This window comes from Ischnura elegans, chromosome 7 (assembly GCF_921293095.1).
Source record: "Ischnura elegans chromosome 7, ioIscEleg1.1, whole genome shotgun sequence".
Classification (NCBI taxonomy): Eukaryota; Metazoa; Arthropoda; class Insecta; order Odonata; family Coenagrionidae; genus Ischnura; species Ischnura elegans.
In genome coordinates, this window is record NC_060252.1 from 72,987,363 (window position 1) to 73,009,344 (window position 21,982).

The window sequence follows — 21,982 nt, forward strand, 5'->3', positions numbered from 1 at the left end:
TCTTCTTCCGTGTCTCCGTTTTATCCCCTTTCTCTTCCCCCGTTTATCCCTCTATCCTTCTCTATGATTCGCGTATCACTTCCTCATCCACATGAAGAATGCATGATAAAGATGTCCGGAAGGTTTATTTTTACTCCTCCTCCGCTCCGGAGGATTTTTTTCCCATCCTCATCTCTCCATGAAATTCTGCGAGGAATTTGCCCTCCGAGCTTCCCCGAGAGGAAGGTTACGTCGGCGGATGGTCCGATGGGGGAAGGATATAGCAGTTTTCAAAATTTATCCCACGAAAATATAATAAAAAAGCGATGCGAGCAGCGAGGAGGGAAAAACACTGACATCCTTCCATGCTGCTTCGTTTTTGCTTTTTTTTTCCTTTATTTTTTTTCATTTTTTCATATTTTTTTATTCAAGCCCAACCCACTCACAAGAGCGCAGTCAGAACCAAAACTCGGGCGCACTAGTCTGGCTATGCATGTAGTGCATGCGTTTGCGAGCCTTCACGAACGAATGCGCCGGAATGCGTAGTCGAAGGAATAAAATATTTAAAAAAATTATTTTCTCATTTTTTTAAATTCAGCCTGACGACGTAGGGGGTGGGGAAAGATTTTTATTCGTTTGGAAGGGGGTAGCCGTGGACGTAGTGGGGGAATAAGGGAGGCTTTAGAGGAAAATAGGCACTTGCCCTCTTACTAACTCAATTACTCGCGCATAACATACATATATACGTGTTTGTATGCATGCAGCTCTGCGAAACTTATCCGCTTTTATTGGTCTCCCCCACCCCGGGACTCGCCCTCACAATACACAAGCCTTTGGGAAGGTTGGGTGGGTGGGGGGAGGGGTGAGGTCTTCCGGCAGTAACCATGGCAACGGCATGGCGCCGCGGCGCGGATCCAAAAGCGATTATTTACTCCGCAAAATTCGCAGGATAGTGTGCTCTCTCTATGGATAAAATGCGTCACGTTCCACATTGGCGCTTCTTATTGCGAAGTTCTCTCTCTCTCTTACTCCCAGAATTTATTCGACCCATTACATGCACCACAATCCGGTTAATGCGTATAGCGCGAGCTGGGCTACTGCCCCAGGAGTTTAGTTTCCTTTCGTTTCAAAAAGAGGCTTTCAAGTTGAATTTAGAGATATGGAACGCGGGGGATAAAAGAGGCCGCCATCTCGGCGGTCGCTAACGATATTAACACCACAGGCATTCCCATCGTTCAACAAAAAATGGCCTGGAAACCGCAGTATTACAATACAAATTTCGTGATATTCTATCTGTTGAGGTGTGAACTGAAAATAGGTTTTTATTTCTGCTAGATATTAAAATAAGTTTTCATCTATTAATTTCATAGGATTGGATTAAAATACGTTACAAATTCTTAAGGAAGCAACGGTAAGGCTCAATATACCATTAGACCCCATACCCTTCCATTAGCAAGGGCGTTAGTGTCCATGGTACTGATCGTATGGAATGACGACTTTGTAACTGACGAAGAGTCCTAGTAAATACTAATCAATTTTTTTCTGAACGTATCTTCTATTAGACTTTTGTATAGAATCTTTGACTAACTGAATGCTAAAATAGTATATTCAGCTACTCAGATAAAATCCTACATTACTGAATGACGAAGCTCTGGATATGGTGAGTGAAGAGAAGCATCTTCTAGATGCGCCACCAAAATTTCAACGCGGACGGCACCCGGAAACCTACAAAGAATAGAATAGGCTGAAGGCGAGTAAGTCTTATGGTGAATTGAGGAGGAAAGTTGTGCATAAAAGAAGGAGTGTCTGTTAGAACACTTCTTATGCACTCCATGGAAACCAACCTTAATTGGCAGAATACTTTGATAAATAATGATGACCACAGGAGTAAATTGGAGAAACTGAAAAATGGTGGTCATGATGCACACATCGTAATACCGCGTACGGATAGTAACTCTTAGAAGAACTTCGGAGTGAAAACATTTTAAACTTTTATTTACCGCCGCTGTAAAGCGAGAAAAAAAATTACTCCTGGGGGCATTCCTTTCCTTTCCCTCCATAACTCAAACATTCCTTGGCGGATTTAAGGCCTCGACGGCGGGGCATCCTAGCGGCGAGAAAAGTTTAAATGCTTACGCGCGGGGTCGATCATTAGGAGACATTTTTCAGTCGGGAAAAAAATGGCGTCTTTATGGACCGGGAAATGGGGATGGCTCGAAAGAAGCAAATGGTCTTGTTCTTCTTCTCCCCTCCCTCACTACCACCCCTGGAGTCTGTCCGTAAGGGGCGTGCGGTGTGGGTGGGTTAAATGATCAAATCGGGGGCGAAAGGGGATGGATTTGGAAGGGGAAAAAACCATGCGCCGCGCGTCGCAATGATTAATGCTATAACCATCTTGAGGATCAATTAATCTTTTGGAAAAAAAAGAATAGTTTCTCAAAGCCTTCCTGCTCTCTTTCGGATTCCGAGATCCCATCCTTTGTTTTTTCCGGTTTTTTTCCTTAAGGTAGATGGTGCGTATTTTGACAATCTGAGGATTATGGTGAAACCATGAATTATTATTATTTTTATAGTTATTATTATTATTATGATAACTATTGTCATGATTGCTATCATTGCCATTTCTTTCGCTATTACTATTATATTTTTAATGTGTTCTACCGATTAATGAAGGTTTCCATGGAGTACTTAAGAAGTATTCATCCTCCCCTCCCAAGCAGTAAGGATGAATAATTAATTAATTAAAGATGAGTAATTTGTGTAGTATTGTGCATGCACAATTTTCGCAAAGAACGTGATATTGCGTCATTCTTGTTAATTTGGATAGTCTCTATTGTATCGGCGTGCCACACAGGGCGCTTTTGAATCTACTTCCCTCTTCAATTCACAATAAGGCCTATTCCCTTTCATTCTTTCTTAACCCTCCGTCGGTCACAATGGGTCTGACTGGCACAGTGCGAGTGTTTTGTTTTCATTTCTCCGTGCCAATAGGCAGCCTGAGCCATCCGTTTAGACTGTATTACAAGGGGCACGTAATTGCGAAGGTTATAACTTGGTGCTTATGGTAGCTTTTTGTTTTGGCATTCTCTATGCAGATTTCTTCTTTTCGCATTCATGCCGACATAGCAGCGGCGGATTATTCACCACAGTTAAACAAAATAATGACACAACAAAGCAAAATAAAAGCATTATTAGCTAAATAAGTTAGCGGAATAAAAAACATTGATCTTATAGAATTCACATGCCAAAATACATTACATATAATAATACTTAATAGCCTAAAGAGTACGTTAACTCGCACCTTGCTGGATCGGCCGTATGACGTTGTGTAAAGGGGTAATAGCTAATAAGGAATCTTTTGTGTTCTTTTACACTAATTATGGTGCGTTAAACTTTAAAGGTGTACCACTGAGCCAATGCTAAGAGTTAATAATGTTTTTCACATCTGTGCCCGTCAGGCACTTGGCGCCTGAACTCAGCAATTCCGCTTGTCGCAAGGTCAAAATTCTATTCTCTTCCTTCCTTTCTCTCCCGCGACTCCATCCGAGGCTAGTTCGATCAAGCTCCATGTTTTCAGGGAAGAGATAGTTGGTAGGGTTTCCCTCGTTCTATTCCAACTGTGTTTTTTTACGTGGCGCCATCTACTTTGGTGCACTACCTTTCATCTGGCTCCTACTCTTCGACCTATCTGGCATGGGTGGCCCTACCGGGAATAATTGCAAATCAATTCCACCAGTGCAGCTCTAGGGGTCATAGGTATGCGAAAGCGTTCCCATCGCGACAAGGTTGTAGCCCTATGGAAAGGGAAACCCTACTCGTTACATGTTTTGATATCCTAGCGTAAAATTGAAAAATATCAATTCTCTGAGGAGGTGTTTAGATTTTCATTGACTTTTAACTTGTTACACACTGATTGCGAGAATCTTTGTCTTTCCTGAGCCATCCGTTTAGAATGTGTAACAAGGGGCACGTAATTGCGAGGGTTATAACGGAATTAATTTCTTATTACGGAGTGCAATTTCGCGAATGCATGAACGAAATTAGAACAAGAGCTATCTTTCCATCTCACATCAATGCATACCAGCATTGTTCTAGCAATTCACCGCTTTGCACGACGCAATTTTGAAGGTACACTCGTAGATTGTGTAATTACGTTCTTCGTGTAGAACGGCCTATAAGTACGGATAATGAAAATTCTCGTGTTTACTGTTGACTCCTTTTATTTCGCCAATTTAGTTTCGATATTTTCTTATGCTACGGTCAAATATTATAAGGATAATATAATGTTTCATAATTTATACACTTTCAGAATGTCTTCAAAACTTTTTGCGTAAATAAAGTAATGTTTTCGAAATTAGCTACTTTATTGCATTCTTATCACACCAAAAAGGAATACTAACATCATACCTAAGTACAAAAAATGTATTCAAAATTATTTTTTTAAATATATACAAAGACACTTTAAAGAGAATAGTGCATATAAAAGACTCCAGGTTTAAATACCTGCTGGAAAAAAGGGGTACGAGGTATTTAAACACTGCCCAAATGTGTTAACTCGCAGTAAAAAGTGATTCAACATGACTTTGCAATTTGAAAAACTCAAAAAATTCAACGATAAAAATGAAAGAAAATCATGTCAGAAATTGGGCTGCTCGTCTTTAATCTTGGGTCTCCAGATGCCACAGAAAGAGTCTTTGTTTCATCCAACCTACTGCTACTGCGAGGACAACTCGGCAGAGGATCGATACTTAAGTTGATTTTGCATTGTTAAGTATAAAAAACTGAAGGCAGCATGTTTTTTTTATTTCTATGGTAAATATCTGTTTTGAAGATTTATAGGGTGAAAAGGACACAATAGGACTCTTTCTTCAAGAGAATGAATGAGGTAGGTAAAGCGAAGGTTTGAAATTGTTCAAGAGTAAAAATCCTTGAATGCTAAACATGGATAGTTGGGCAGAGGTGGCAATCGAAACTAAACGTAAGTCCAGACCAGTAAAATTTCAATAGCTACGTTCCTGGCAGCGAAATTTAGAAACTAAACGAAATGGATTTAAACCCGGGGAGCTAAACGCAGGGTCGAAACGAAATAGGAGTCAAAATTACTTCAGGTCGAAACATAACTTAAACTCTGGGACGAAACGAAACGAAGATAATGTTTCGCACCGGGCGTAGGCCTCGTATTTCCGTTTCCCTCCGGGTCCAAACGAAACATATTCGTTTCGTTTCACTTGCCATCCCTGTAGTTCGGGCGTAATAGTCGGAAAAAAGTTGACGGGTAGAATTCTTCATTTACGTACCACAAGATTTTTCGTCTAACTCTATGTCAGGCTATCTACCGATTCGATCGATGGATTTTTCTTCCTCATAGGAAAATTCACTAGGATTGGTAGTATATTAATTGCGTTTCGCTTGGTTTCGCTGTTAGTAGGGCCCGCCCGCCCTTGTGACGGTGCGAGATTCCTCGTCCCTTCCCTTCCTTCCCTATCCCCTCCCCGGAGGCGTCGTCGGGCTCTCATCGCGGCGGCGCCTCCTTCCTTGTTCCTTCCCGTCCTTCCCCTCCTGCCGGCAGAGGAAAAAAGCTAGCGCTTACAATCCCTGCCCCGTGTAACCCGCGAGCCCGCTCTAGGTGTCTCGTTTCCATTGGATGTCAGGCTTGGTATCACGAATATTACGTAAGGGCTCTTCATGTCGGCCTCTAAATGTGTTGTCAACCTCCACGCATTTAATTGGGTTCACAAAAGTCGCCACTCGCGTCGCTGACGGACAAATTGATCCGAGTTTCACGGAGAAATAAGGTATAATTATGTGCTTCAATCGAAATTTACATTCATGATACAGGTTAAGCAAATATTTCATAATAACTTTAAATACTAATCCTTATCGAATTAGACGACCGTATTTCTCCGCATATGTTTTAAGATACCTAAAAAGACTGTGGAATTTGAATTAATTCTAAGGCAATATAGCGTACGAAATTGAATGAATTAAATATATGAATATATTGAAGGCGGGATTGAAAGTGGTAGATATATATAATACGTTCCTATTTCTGTACACAATCTCCATTACGACGTAGCTATCATCATCTTCAAATGAACAACATGTTGGAAGTATATAAGGTGGAAGAGACATAATCCGTTGAAAATCTTATGGGACAGACATTTTGGATTTACTGATGAAATCCTGCCAGGGATTTGGTACTACAGAAAATATTTAAGTGGTAATTATCCGAAATTTTGCTCACTTTTCATGCATGGGATATTGCCTTTACTTCAAGCGATAATCTATCAAAGGAGCCAGCTTTGATCCTGGGATTAAATAAATTATGCATTTCCAAGAGACATCAAAAGAGCATGGGAGGAATTTATGATGTTACCAGCATCAACGAATTTTAAAACAGTAACCCAGTAATCAACTCTTGTTGGCTACCATCGTCTTTAATGAACGTAATGGGTGCAAAATTTAAAAATTGGACAAGTAGAGAATGCATTTAAATTATTGTTATTAATATTTTGAACATTATTATTGATTTCTGAACTTATTTTGAATGGCAGTAATCCGAATATTTCCTGTTTAAAGTTCCTGGGAAATTTCTCTCAGTAGGAGGGACTATCAAAATAATTAGCCGGCTACGATCCGTAGATTTAATGAATAATACACTTCGAGGAGAAATCAAAGGAGCATGGGAGGAATTTATCATGCTCCTCGCGTCAACCATTTTTGAAACAGTTACCCTGTAAGCAACCCTTGTTGTCCTCCATAATGGTCATCTTGAAATGAACATAATGGTGGAAAATTTTAACATTGAAGAGGTTAAATATTTATGTTGTTACACTTCGTAGTATATTTGAGTGGCAGCCTGAATATTTCCTGTTTGAGGTACCTGGGAAATTTCACTCCCTGGTAGGGACTATCAAAGTAATGAGTCAGCTTCAATCCGGAGATTAAATGAGTAATATATTACGAGGAGACGTCAAAGGAACATGGGAGGAATTTATCATATTCCCAGCATCAACCGTTCTTAAAAAAGGAACACTCTAAACAACCCTTGTTGGCCTCTGTTTTGGCATATCTATCATCATCTTGAAATGAGCATAATGGTGGAAAATTTTAAAATTAAGGTAGAAGAGAATACATTCAAATTATTATTATTAGCACACTATTATTATGAATAATTTCAGGAAATATATGAATGGCAGTAAGTCGAATATTTCCTTTTTCAAGTACCTGGGAAATTTCTCCCCCTTGAAGCTACTATCAAAGTAATGAGCCCGCATCGATTCGGGAATTAAACAAGTGATACATTTCGAGGAGACATCAAAGGAGCCGGGGAGAAATTTATCATGTTCCCTTTTTTTTTAAACAACCCTTGTTGGGCTCCGTCGTCGCGTAGCAGGGCGAGGATGTTGTAGCAACCTCCTCCTCCCCCACGCCTTCCTTCCTTTTGCTTCTCTCTCGCTCTCTGACTCACACTCTTACGCCCACCCCCTCTTTTTCTCTCTCTCTCTCGTGTATTTTTCTTCCCCCTCCCATCCTTTCCCCTCCCTCCCACACCCCCTTGATTGTCGTCGTCGGCCTTGTTGCTCCGGGCAACCCATCCCCGCCTTTTGTGTCCACCCCCACCCCATACCTCCAAGAGACCGCCTTCCTCAGCTGCAGCCTGGCCCCAAAAAAAACCCTCCCTCTGCGCTCCCCTCGTGGACCTCAAAGAGCGTCTCTTCCACCCCCAAAAGGCCAAGCCTTCGTTTGCCCCCGCGCACGAACCCTCAGTCTATGTGAAGTAGGGAGGCGACATCCACATCGATGCTTTAAGCTCCTCGATGTTTTTTTATTATTTTGGGAAATGTATCGAAAATATCGACTGTTGAGGGTAAATAATTGATGGTGAACTCGATGGTTTTTATCAATTCAGCATCGTGCTTATGTTTTGGAAGAGCCGCGTCGCACTTATTAAAACGATTGTTGAAAAGCGCAACAATCTCTTATTTCAATACGTCGAACTTCCACCGTAACACGCCTGAATTGATTGAATTATTTTACGTAATATAATATTTTTATTGTAAATGCCAAGCTTAAAAATTATGACGTTTTATCGTCTGAAAATGTGTATGAGACTAATTTTTATGTTGAAATAAACACTTTCTTGAATTTTTCACGATTATGACATTTATTCCGACCTAGATTTCGATGTTATTAGATCATCTTCAAGGTTATTTAGTAAGATTAACGTGTTGTAGTAATATCGAAACATAAGTCTTAATAACTTTTATGATCGCAGAAAATTGCAATGGAAAAATTCCACTCCATCACTCTTGGATCTGCGGCTTTTATTCGATGAATTTTTTGTTAGGGATTATCATGTACTTTTAAAAACAACGGAGCATCGACCTCTCGATGCTTCTCTTCCGATGGGATATTTCTACTACGGAGGGAGTCGTGCGCACGAACTTAACTCGTAACCGTGGCAACCAGCCTCCATTCCCCTGCCCTCTCCATTCCTCTTTACTTCCTGTTACCTCTCTTTCTCCATCTTCCATTCCTCACTCCTCCATCCCATTTTCTTCCTCCCTTCCCACTTCCTCCGACTCATCTCCTTCATCCTTATAAATCCCTTATCTTCTTCTCTCCCTTCCTCCCTCCGCCGTTTCTCGTCTTATTTCCCCTTGCCGGGGTTATTTGTGTTGCTGCAGCTTCTTCGAGGCTGCGGCCCCAAAATCCAGCGTGAGGACTCGAAAGTCTTGAGTTTGAGTCTTTCGAGGATTCCGCCTCTCTCTCTAAACTTATTGACGCGAAAAACTGAGGTCGTAGCGTACTTAAAGTTGTGGTGGATCTGTGATCTATATGCATTACCGTTTCTTACTAGATTTCAAATGATGATTTCCGTGATACTAATTAGTTTTTCTATTGATCACGGAATAAAAGATTCTTTTATCACGCCAACAATTCTCTCTTTCTCCTTACCGAAGTGATAAAAGGAGGTCTTAACCAGGGGTGCCGACTTACAAAAAATATTGGGGGGGCCCAAACCGGGGATCTTGCCCCAGGAAATTTTATAAGTAGTGAGTTTTTAGTTTTTTTTTAAGCATTTTAGAAGGCATATGATCAATATTAGAACCCTGATAACTCGAATCTCGATATCTGGACACTACGGAGAAAATCGACCAGCCTGACACATTTTTTCGTCACACCCATAACCAATTTTTGAGGGGGCTCGGGCCCCCTCAAGCCCCATGGAGTCGGCGCCACTGGTCTTAACGCACTTATTGATACGTTGGATCTGTAACTTATTTCCACCACAAACTCGCTTCCAACGAATAATTTCCTTGATTCAAGTTATTGTTTACATTGATTGCGAAATTATAGATTTTCTTATCACGCCGACAATTGTCTCTTTCTCCTTATAGGCGTGAGAAAATGAGACCGTACTTTTCATGTAGTTATATTGAATCTGTGATAAATCCACGCCATCGCTTCAAACGCGATTTCAATGGATGGTTTCCTTGATACAAGTGTGTATTTTATTGATTGCAAAATTATAGAAATTTTTATCACGCAGACACTTCGCTTTAGTGGACGGATGGCTGAAGTATTCTCCGTTTACACGGAATGCTTCAAATTTTGCTGTATTTTTAATGCATCGTCGTATTTATGGCACAAAATGCACAGCCTTAAGTATGACGACGTTCAAATGTTGTGGAGTATGATGACGGTCGCAGTAGTAACGAAACTTTCGTTTTCAAAGTGAATCAAAGTGGCGGCCTACCAGGAAGGCCACATTTCATAGGCTAGATGCGGGCAGGAAGGAAAAAATAGTTTGAGCTTAATCCAGCCGTAGTCCGTAAATTATAAGGAAGTCTTGCGTCTTCAATGCCTTGTCTTATCAATGTTTATCTCCAAATCTTTCTTAGTTCCGTAAGTGGTACATATTCAATATTTTACCTTATTTGTAGGAAATTGGAATAATCGCCTCACCACCGTAATCCCCTAGAATAGTTTTGAAAGCTATGTTTGGTCGCTGGCTGAGATTAAAAAAACTATTGTGATTTTTTTTGTTTGCTTTGACGTCCGAAATACAGAATTCAATATGTGTTTGGTTGTTAACTTTATATTTTTATTGTTCCCTGTTTAGTTTTTGTTATTGTTACATGCACAGAGAACAATTTTTTTATTGATTTTGATTGTATTCATCACAGGCGTTTTCGATTGTTGTTTTAAGTGCAGGTATATAATTAGGGATTATCGTCCAGCAAAGGCCATTATAGTAACTTTTCCACAAAAATCTCTGTGCGTAAAGGAAAAGTACGTAATCATATGGAGTGGAATTAATGGTCTCACAAACAAAAAAGATTATCATTTTCTCCACAGCACTCTCTATCAAATAATTTGTAGCTATTTTTTTATTTTTTTGTGCGACCACCTAGCTTCCTTGACCTGGTATGTCACGATCATATGTTTTTTTCACATCTTAGGCGTGGGGTAGTGTGAGCAATGTTTCTTCTCTTAAAATTCGTTTTACATTTTATTGTTATGTTGAAATTGGCATTGTTCGTGCGCAAAAAATTGCCATGAAATTATATTTTTCAATTTAGAAGGCATTTTTCCATTAAATTTTAGATCATTGTTCAAACTTTGAGATAGATATTATTTCATAAAAAGAAAATAAAACTGAAACTTCTCAAAATATTACGTAAAGTCACCTTTGACAGCAAATTTATATACTCCCTCAATGTCAAACGTTGAGTTGAGCTCGTCATTACAAGTCTAGGAGAATGTTTCAAGAAATATCACATATTGAAACGTGACAACGAATAAACTCTATAATTGAGCATGCATAATATTACAACCAGCGGATTTTTCATTAAGCAATAAAGTAAGAAAATTTAAAAAAAGGTCAACAATCACTTATGTCATTTATTTCTTTTTCGTTATAAAAGGTATTTGGAGCAGACTACTTTAATTAACCACCTTGGTCCTGGCGTATTGCATGTAACACATCGACGTTTTAATTTTTTACCAAATGGCTAAGTGAAATGTTATTGCAACTAGTTCCGTGCTTCCTGGCAGATGACAGCATCATGCAGAAGCACATAAATCGCTAATGTTATTTTTTAACGTCTAATTAATCATAAAACATAAAACTTAGACCAAAAATAACAGTAGATATGCCCTGGGACTAAGGAGGTTAAAACAATGGACCGTGAAGTGTTAAGGTCCCAGCAAACCATTTTGAAGGTCCTCTATATAAGGCATTGCACTTCATTCTCGCCTAGAAAATGTATCCATTACTCTCCCCCATCAAAGAAAAGACTTTCCAAACTGCTGCAAACACTTTCACTTTCTCTTCCCTCTCCCACTCAAAATCGTATATCCCACTTATACACCCACATATGTGCTAAAATTTATGTATATATATTTATTTATTTATTTTCTGTCCACTCTATATCCATCCCCCTTTTGACCTCCCCTCCCTCTCAGGATCCGCCTGCATTATTTCCCACTTCGCAGCACAAAAACCTTTTTCCCGTTTTCCGCACCCGCTACGACCAAGTGGACGAGAGAAAGAGAGGACGGGTTTCCGGATTCCGGGATTTTTCCGGCTTTCCGACAAGCTCTCCCCCTTCCACCTCCCCCCTACTTTAGCCTCATGCCCCCACCCCTACACCCTCACAAAACCAGGAACCACAGTTCTCTTACGAGGCTTTAAAAAAATGATAAAGCAGACCCATATAACTACTGTGTATATATCCCAACCACCAGTGCTGTGCCAACGACGAGCGTACATTTGAGTTTAAAGGTTTTTCTACCTCGACCTCTCTCCCTGTGGACGGTGGGAATTTTTACAGAAGGAAAGCCCTCTGGCAATAATTTTTATTTTTCGACTGCCTTTGCGATTTTCAAGCGGCCATAATTATTAATTTGCCTTTACGTTTTCCTCCTGTGGTTTCCTCGTTGAGTCCACATAATATTTTATCTCGTGTTTTTCGTTTCTTTTTACGCGAATGCCTACGGTTTGCCTCTCATCAAAGTTTATTGCTATTACGGTTTAATTGCATCCCGATAAATATTTTGAAATGAAAGGTAACCAATCGGTCCATAGGTAATGGATCTTTTTGGGAAAATGAAATAGGTTTGTGAAGGTGATATTGTAATTGCTTTCTTTCAGTTTGATACTGCGGATTAGATGTCAGATGTGTGGTGTACAGGCATCAAGGGGGTTATCAATCGTCTATTAAAAATATTCTCTTTTTGTCGAAGTTATTTCCAGTTAGGAAATTAAGCGAGTGATTAAATTTCAACGGAATGAGTGTAAGCTCTATCCAACATGCAGCTAGAGTATGCAGTTGTCCCTACGATAAAGAATTTTGGAGGATTGTGCAGATGCTGATTAGGAATGGTTGATATATAGACGAAAAAAATAAAATTGCATACTTAAGACTTATAAATCCTCAAATATCTTATTTTTTATTTTTATTGTAATATTACATTGAGTATCATTCTACGTTTTGTACTTTATGATTTCGCGATATTAATATATAGTACCCTCTCGATTTCTATATGGACCGTAATAATAATCCTTCCCGCTTCCAAATAAGAATAGCTCACATAACGTTCACGGATCCTGCTTTAATATCGCCACTTTCAAGTGGCATGATTGTAGAAGAGTTAGCTCTCTTACATACAGATAAAAGTACGAGCACTTCGGGCCGTGTTTCCATGACATTTCTTCTTTCTTCAAATTTGCTGGTGTCCCGCTTCATTCTGCTCGGTTTTCTACATACCCAAGTCCTTCGTTCTAAAGGTGGATAAATACTCGATGGCCATTAATTAGTCTATTATGCTGTATGACTGATATTTCTGAAATTACAGTTTTTCTCGGAAACGTTTAGGTTAGCAAACAATATCATATAAAAGTGGAGAAAAATTATATTAGGATATTCTAAGGCAGATAGCTGATGCCGGTATAAATCAAAATAAATTATTTGGGTTTAGATCAGAAACGCAGCATTTTTAAACGACAGAAACTATGAGCCAAGCGCTCCGATTGGCCGCGAGTTTGCCCTGTTGCCGGATGCTCCGGAAAACTCATGACTTTGCCTGCCGGAGATCGCGTTGTACACAAGGCATCCGGCAAAAGGGCAAACCCGCGGCCAATCCGAGCGCTTGGCTCAAATTTTCTCTAGTTTGAAAATGGTGCATTTTCGATCGGAATATCATCAGTAATTCTGATTCCTATTGTCAACACGATTTGATCGTTGTATCATTCTTCCTCGTAGAATGATCCTCCACGATCGTTAGAATATTAATGGCTTTGCCTGGTTTCGCTGTTAGTAGGGCCCTCTTCGCTTCCATAGCGCTGAGGTGTTATCCCCGTCCCGTTTTTTCCGCTCCTTTCCTTTCCCAGAGGTGTCGTCGGGCTCCTATCGCGGAGGCATCCTTTTCCCTTCCTCTCCAGCCCCTCCCCGGGTGATCGGGCGTATAAGCCACTGGCTTGGTTCCCGGCCCCGGTGTCTTGTACCTTCGAGGGGTTCGCCCAGAACCCTCATACTTTCTGTCATCAACAATTATATCTACGGAAAATCGTAGAAATTTCCATCCTAATAGAATTTTTTTCCTTTTCTGTAGAAACATTAAATTATGGTTTCGCTAGTAGTGGGCCCTGGTCGCTTCAATAGCGGCGAGGGTTAACCCTTCTCGCCCTGCCATCCCTATCCCTATTCCAGAGGCGTCGTCGGGCTCCTATCGTGGCGGCGATACTTTCCTTTTTCCTTCCCTTCCACACCCCTCCCCGGGAGCGCGGGCGTATCAGTTATAGAACTGGGTCCCGGCCCCGGCGGTTACAACCTTCAATGAATCCCTACCTTTGGGCTACCCTTGGGTTCTCATTGGTGTCATCAGCAAAGTCTCTGTCGCTTAAAAATGGCGCGTTTCCGATTTAAACATCATCATTGATTTTGATTTGTACTGCCATCAGCTATTCATGGTAAAATTTTTGACGCAATATTTCTCCGCTCTGAATATTTTTTTTCAGATAACCCCCTTGCTATGCCATATATATTTTTCTCCGTATTCATTTTTTTGCTACTGATTTGAAAAAATTAATTGAGATTTCCTCGTGATATACTTTGCTTTCTTCGGAACAAAATTTGCTTCGCTTGACTCAAACTTTCTACGGCTAAAAAATAGTGCGTTTTTGACCAAAGTATCAGTGGTAATATTTACTCCTACTGGAATCATCTATCCATGGTAAAGATTTCGTGACACAAATTTTGTCCATCCTGTATATTTTTTCTACATTATTCCCTTGCTATATCAAAAATATATATTGCTCCTGATTGGATAAAATTACCTAAGATTTTTTTCATGATATACTTTGGTCTCGTCTGAAAAAAAATTGCTGCATTAGAATCGGTGCTCGCTGTCATCCGCCAGCCTGTCAACCCATCTCCGACCCATTCCACTCCAGTATTCCCCCTCCTACGGTCCCCTCTTCAAGATTCCTGTCCAGATTTCTCCTTACCTCGCCCCCTTACCCCTATTGTCTCTGCCTCCACCCCCGGTACGACTCCTTCCCCCTTCCACATCCCATTCCCATGAACCCACTTCCCCCACTCCTCTTAACAAGGTCCACTCCTCAATCTCCAGATTTCTCATACCCTCCTACTCTTTTCCTCTTTGCGATTTTTCATCATCTGCTATCGCGAGCCCCCCCTCCCCAACCTCTCCTCAGAATGTTTTTTTTATATTCATCATTTTTCCTCCCACCACCACCACGATTATCTGCTTGCTTCTCCATTTTTTTTCTTCCCTCTTCTTCTTCTCCTCGTCCCCATTCCCCTTCTTCTCTTTTTTCTTTCGTGCGAACCTTAATCCGTTTTGTAATTCATATCGTATCTTTAAAGGGAGGTTGACGTCTAACTTCCCCCCTCTCTTTTATTCCCTCATATCGTAAACGTCCCGCCCGCCCCCTCTTCCTCCTCTCAACTCCAGATCTTTTCTTCGGGGCACCCTCCCTCTAACAGAATTGAAATGATAATCAGTCACCGACCTGAAGCTCTCGCTTCAAACGCTATTGCTCCGCCGGTTACGTTCTCGAGAACAGCGGCTGGAATAAGATCGCTGCTCTCCACGCGTAATACGCGAAAGGATATTTATGCCGAAATGAGTGATTTTTTCCCTCTGATACAGAGTAGGGTGTTTCAGGAAGAATCTGCAATACTTAAGAAGCTCGCAGGGGAGACAATTTTAAGTATTTTTTGTCCATAATTTTTTTTTTTTAATCTTTGAGCTTCATCAAACGAGAACCTTGAGCGAGTATCAACAATACTTAATAGCGCCATTGCGCAACCTCCATTTTGAGATTAATTATTTCAAACAATTGAGGGCGTGGGAAGCCAAGGGGTACAAGTGATTTTTTTCTGAACAGAGTTAAGTGAAGTTAATTGCTAGAAGAAATACACAAACATTGGTTGCCAAGGAATACGAGTGAAGCTCAATTCTGTGCTGACATCGAGTGGAAAATCAAATCTTTTACTAAGTATCTAATTGATCTCGTTTTTTTCTTTACCTAAGTTCTGTACCGAACCTTGTGCAGAAAAAAGAAATCACTCGTATTCCTTGGCTTTCAATCCACTCAATTATAATCGGATCGCAGCTCTCCACGCGGAACACGCGAAAGTATGAGTGCGCTGGTGTGAGTACTTTTTTTACCTCTGATATACGATAGTGTGCTACAGGAGGAATCAGCAATAATTCAGGAGGTCGTAATATATTATATATTCATATATTTTCAAAATTTATTGATGTATTAATATTTGTAAAGAAGTTAAAGAAATTTATTATCTTTAAATCTTGTTGACCTCCCATTCTATTTATCAAACAGCTAGATAAACTTCTTTTATCGTCGTAACTGTTAATCATTCAAATCATAAATCATAAAAATTGAATCCCTAGATGCACACCGTACCATTTAAGTTTTAATAAAAACAAATTTTAGCAGAACGTGATTAGTAGAAGAACTTTGGGGGAATCTGCAATACTTCTGGAGATGGTAGTGGAGACAATTTTAATCATTTGTCCACAAATATTGGGTCACAGCTCCTTAGTTACTGAGCCATGCCAACGCAAACATTTTTTGGATGAACTTTGGAGTTGTAATGAAAACGGTTTTTCTTGTGTATCCAGCCTTTTCGGCATTTTATTTAATACAATGGATTTTTAAGGTCATTAAATAATTAAGGATAGACGAAAATGTTTGACTATAATTGCCAATACGATTGTGCAATCTCAAAATTTATGATTTTGCGCAATCTTATGATACTCGTTTAGAGCGCACGTTTAATCAAGCTCAAAGCTATGACTTTCATTTTCCTCCATATTACATGGCATAATTTTTAATATTTATGTTTTTACTCTGAAAATTTGCTATAGTTAAATCTTATCGAAAAGTCACCATATGACAATTTGAGCATATAAACTCAATGTCATCTCTCGGCAGTCTCTCGTGCAGTGTACTCAAAACTTATTCAAAAAAGTATCGAGGCCAATATCGCACACTTTTGTTTTTCAAGTTTTTCATTTTTTCTTTGTACGTAGCAAACATTTTCCTTGTCTGAAGCTTTTTTACTTGTAATTTAAAGGAGGAGGATATTGGCACGACCCAGCCGCGATCCGATTTGTAATTTATGTAGCATCTTCAAAGACATGAAGGCTTCCCATTCTCCTCCATCTTGTCACAGCCGCTACTCAGTTTCCCTGGCCCTCAAAACCTCTTCCACCTCTCAAAGCCATCATTTTTCGTCCAAGGGTCCTCTTAGAAAAAATCTGTCACCGACATCAAACTTTTACTTCAAACGGTATCGCTATTTTATTTTTAAAAATGTAGATCACGAAGGACGTTACGCTTATTTAAGTAGGCACGAGATCAGGAGCCCAATATTGTGTCCTCAAGCCCAAATGCATGCTTTACAGTAGCCCATAGTCGAAATGTAAATTGTTTTAGCCTTATCGATGACTTCACCCCTACTAAATTTTGATGTTTTCATATGGTTGTTTTCAGCACAGCACTTGTCATCTGCGATATATGACGATGTAATTTATTGATGTTGATGCGTCGTAATTATGTTTTTTTGAAATAAATAAAATCTCATCGGACGATGCGCTAATTTAACCGTAAACGTTGCCACGCTGGAGGACATTATTCCCTGATTCTAATTGTTTTTGCTTTCACCATTTCCTCTCTTCAGAACATCATCAAATCTTTGAGCTTATAAATTATCTCTTCCATCTGTACACTAAGCTACAGTACGTGTAGAAGATGGGAAAAATCATCTCACCTTTACCTTGCGCTCACACGAAGTTATATCGAAGTATATCTACAAGATATGGCCATTCAATAGAATTTTTGTTAGCGTATTAATGTCCATTGTTTAGTCTACCAGTTTTATATCATTGCATTAAAATCATTTGGTGTTTCAACCGACGCGACGTCTTTTTATCTTACCATCTAGAACACTTTCATTTTGGTTGAAAGTGATTTTTATATCGTTGGCTTCAAGTAGTAAGGGGGTATATCTGATACAAATTAATCACAACATTAAAACAGTGATACTAAATTATTTTCGTGGCTGTTGGTCAAATACTACTGTTGAGTCCAACAATAACTTCCAATGCTGCACCACACGCAGGCAAGCCAGATGATGCCATGAGTTCATAAATCAATTCCTGAAGATCAGTACAAGGAAATCAACGTTTTCAGAAATAAACCATATAGGTATACATTAGTAGTCCTCGTCAAAGCTTCACCTATAAATCTATGGAAGATATTTTCCATCGATTCGATGGTTCTGATGTACAGTAAGCGAATACAGATGTTTTTGTATTTGGACACCTGCGGAGCAGCCTCCCTCACTCAGTAGCCTTATGTATGATTACCCTTAGCTACCATTCTGCCCACTTGTGCTAGCTTTGTTCCGCGGGATCACCTTTATAATGGCCATCTGCCCGGCATTAGACTGCCGATTACACGTCATCCCTGAGCGCAGGCAGCCGCGGGAGGCTGCGGCAAGATCATAAGAGGCGACTGGCACCCTCCTGCTATCCACTCCTACCTAGTCCCGTCCCTTTTTCTATTTCTCCAATCCCCGCGGGAAAGTATTCGAGCATGTTGGCTGATCTTCCCGTAAGTGGTCCCGTCCCATTCATTGCAGGGTTGTGTGTGGGGGGGGGGGCCTTAATGGCCAGGTGTAAGTTTTGTCGGGGCCCAAAACTGGTGGCGCACGAGGTCAGTGAATGCATTGTAGTATCGTAGCACGGTCGAGGATAAAGGTGGTAATCAGGCCATGCTCATTTTTACGACCTCGTGGAAGCTTTGTGAAAAGACCTGTGTCAATAACGTAGCCGAAACGGATCCAATTAATCTGACTACTGTTATAATGTAGGGAAGGGTTTGTCTCCTCAGCTAGAGTCACGGGGAAAATACCATTTCACTTAAGCAGTGACTGTTTGTTTTTCGTATTTCCTTCAAACATGAACTCAGTGGTTTTTAATCTTCATATTACCTACAATGTCATATGCTTATAACGAAGGAGAACATTTATCTCGTAGTCATACATTTTCGAGGCTAAAAAATAAGTGTGCAAATTTTGGTTTTACATTGTTTTGAAATAATTTTTGGCAAATATATGACCATTTATAGTTATCTAATACTTCTAAGGGCTCTAATACTACAAAGAGTTTGAGGGTTCAAGGCGAACCCTTCGAAGGATACAACACACCGGGGCCGGGAACCAAGCCAGTGGCTTATACGCCCGATCACCCGGGGAGGGGGAGGAGAGGAAGGGAAAAGGAAAGAGGCGCCGCCGCGATGGGAGCCCGCCGACGCCTCTGGGAAAGGATAGGGACGGAAGAGACGGGACGAGGGAAACGCACCCCAACGCTATAGAAGCGAAGGGGGCCCTACTAACAGCAAAACCAAGCGAAACGCAATTAATATTCTGCCATTACTAGTGGATTTTCCTATGAGGAAGAAAAATCCATCGATCGAATCGGTAGGTAGATAAGACTACATTTAAAATCTTAGCCCGAAATTAGAACACCAAAACTCAACTTAAAATAAACATCTGACAACTGTGTTCACTGTATTATCGTCAAAGCCATGATGAATGTACTTATATTCTTTACAAAAAGATCCTTTGCTTAGCAACTGTTTAAAAGTGACTATGTATTAAATGAAAAGCTCGATAAACTATAAAATTATGATGGTAGAAATATGAACTATATGATAACAAAGTTAGGACGCCGTGCTTGTATATTTGGTAAAATTACCAGTCCGCTTTATTCATGTGTCAGACTTAATGCCTGGAAATAGTTATTATGCCTCACTTGAAAACTATGCTTAAACTAGTCAAGAAGAGGAATCTATTGAAACCTGGTCCGTTTTATTTATATGTTACACTTACATCATTTAATGCCTGAAAACAGCCGCAGTGCCTCACTTGACAATTTTAGAATTAATAATAATAATTAATAATCACCTTGATAATGTTACTCTGTAACGAAACCATGGTCGGTCTCAATAAATTACCATGAGGAATTAGCACAGTTTTTGATCCTTGTATTCCTGCGGTTGACAATTATACTTTGACTTGGCAAGACGAGGAATGTATTGAAATCCGTGTTGCAGGCATTAGAGCAGCCCAAAATCCTTTTACGAAGTTCGTATTTAATATCTTAGCAGGGAGGGAATGACGTTTGCTTCGTGTTGCGGTGTGACCTCCTTAATCACTCTCACCACGGACGCCAATTCATCACCTCCATCTTCCATCCCAACCACCCCTGGCCTTTCATCCCCGTCCTATTCTCTCGCGAGCACACACCGGCCCGACCGCCGCCTTTCTATTTGCACCCTCCTGCCCTGCACATCCTCTTGCGACTCCAAAACAAATAAATGGCACCGCTCTTACTCCGAGAGCCTCCCTGCCTTGCACACATTCAGACAAACCACCGCCCTAGCCCCCTCCCACGCTCTTTGCCAACTCACCCCCTCCTTTTCTCCCCTCCGCCTCCCTCTCGGTGAGATTGCGCAATCATATTGTTGATATACTCGCTTAGCTCGCTGGGGGGGCTCTGCCCCCCCTAGGCCCCCCCGAAAAAGGCCTTCGGCCTGTTATGCTCACTATGGGAGGTCTTACACTTTTTGTTTGCTACTTGTTACTTAAGGATCGTTTACTTTTAAGCTGGCTAGCTTAGGTATAAGCAATATTTCCACTTTCACGTAAAACGAGCGCATGGTACGTAGGCTACAATGTGAATGTAAATATTTATAAAGAGAAACGTTTTTCTGAGGGGCTAAAAAAGTAAAATAAATTTCTACGAGTTTCTCTAACTTATTCAATTCAAATACAAAAAACGTTGAGACCACGTTCCACTGTAACACCCAATGCATACGTAATATCATAACATAACGACTTTACGAATTACAATGAAAAACACGTTTATTAATTATTTTCCACAAAACAACCAAATTCTTGATATACGAATAAGATGTAACAGCTGTTCCCCTTCGTAAGCGAATTACGTTGGGACTGAATATCAATATCTAGAAACAAATGCGCCTTAGCATGAATTGGGGCTAGTATAACGAATTTTATCGAAATATTATTTATCGTGATCGTGAATGATTTCACTTCAGAAATGCCTCTATTTAAAGTTTTAATGAATCGGGATACACAAATATCTCAGCTTTAATATCCAAAACGCAATGCGCAATAACTCTGGTGAGAACGGAGTGAGTAACGGATCACAGCCTTTGGTTTACAAGACATTGTGAATGTCAAGATTTCGATAATTTTCACAGTTGAATAACTTAGTCACTCAAGGAAACGTGATTAACGCAAGACAAATAATTGAATAAGAAATACCTTTATTTGCACTTATCTTCCATATTGTATTATTCACTGCCTATTCACTCCTGCAGCTCACGGATAACATTGTACATTAAAAAGGAAATTAACGGAAAAAAGAACGTAAACAAAAATAAAAAGTTATCACCATCACAAAACACGATAATAAAATCATTTTTACCAACCTATATTATGTAAGACTTGTTTAAAAGTCTTTATACTACAATCGTGTATCGCCAACAAGATACGAACTATAGTCAACAGCACGAATCATATTTCTAATATGGCATTTAGAGCACTTGTTAACTTTGAAATTAATAACCACCACACTCTCGATGCAATATACCAAAAACAACAACTAATTACTTACCTTACATTTCTCCGCTTTTGATTTGAATGCGCTTTGATTTAAACAGATGTTTGTTCTTGCGGAAAGAAGACGCAAAGAAATAGACACTTCAATTATTACTTTCTTAATTTCCTACCTTATATTTATCAGTTTTTCGTTTCATTTCCCTTATCTTCTTTCCCAATTTAGCTCCTCTTGTTTGCATAAACAAATATGTTGCTATGATAGTTCGTTTGTATGACTGCCGCGCCGCCATTGGAATTTGGTGGCCATTTTTTGAACTAATCCTCATACACTCAATTTTATATGAATAGACGGATAAATAATTGTAAATTTAGTGTTTTCATAATTTTTCCTGGGGTTTCAGACAATTTTAGAGGGGGTCTTCATTAGACTTTTTGCCGTATCTCGTCTCGTTCACCCCAAACATTTGTATACGTGAATGAATGAATGAATGAATGAGTGGTCGTTAAGGGGCTTCATGTTATATAGATTCGCTCAAAGCTTTCGTTTAATTAAGCTCAAAGATTAGGGCATTTCTTACCTCTGTACTCCCCGGCATAATTTTTAGTATACAGTGGTACCTTGAGATACAAATTTAATTCGTTTTGTGATCATTATCGTGTGAAAAAAAATCGTATCTAAAAGCAATTTTTCCCATTTAAAATAATGCAACATACATTAATAGGTCCTAGCGATATAAAACTAACCCAAAACACAGTCAAATCACATATAATATACACAATTTATGTAA

At 39.8% G+C, this 21,982-nt stretch overlaps 1 protein-coding gene across 4 annotated transcripts in view; it reads left to right on the forward strand.

Moving 5' to 3' along the window:
• Window positions 1-21,982, forward strand: part of LOC124162929 (teneurin-a) — a 998,878-nt gene that overhangs the window by 484,538 nt on the left and 492,358 nt on the right. The gene's annotated exons all lie outside the window — the stretch shown is intronic.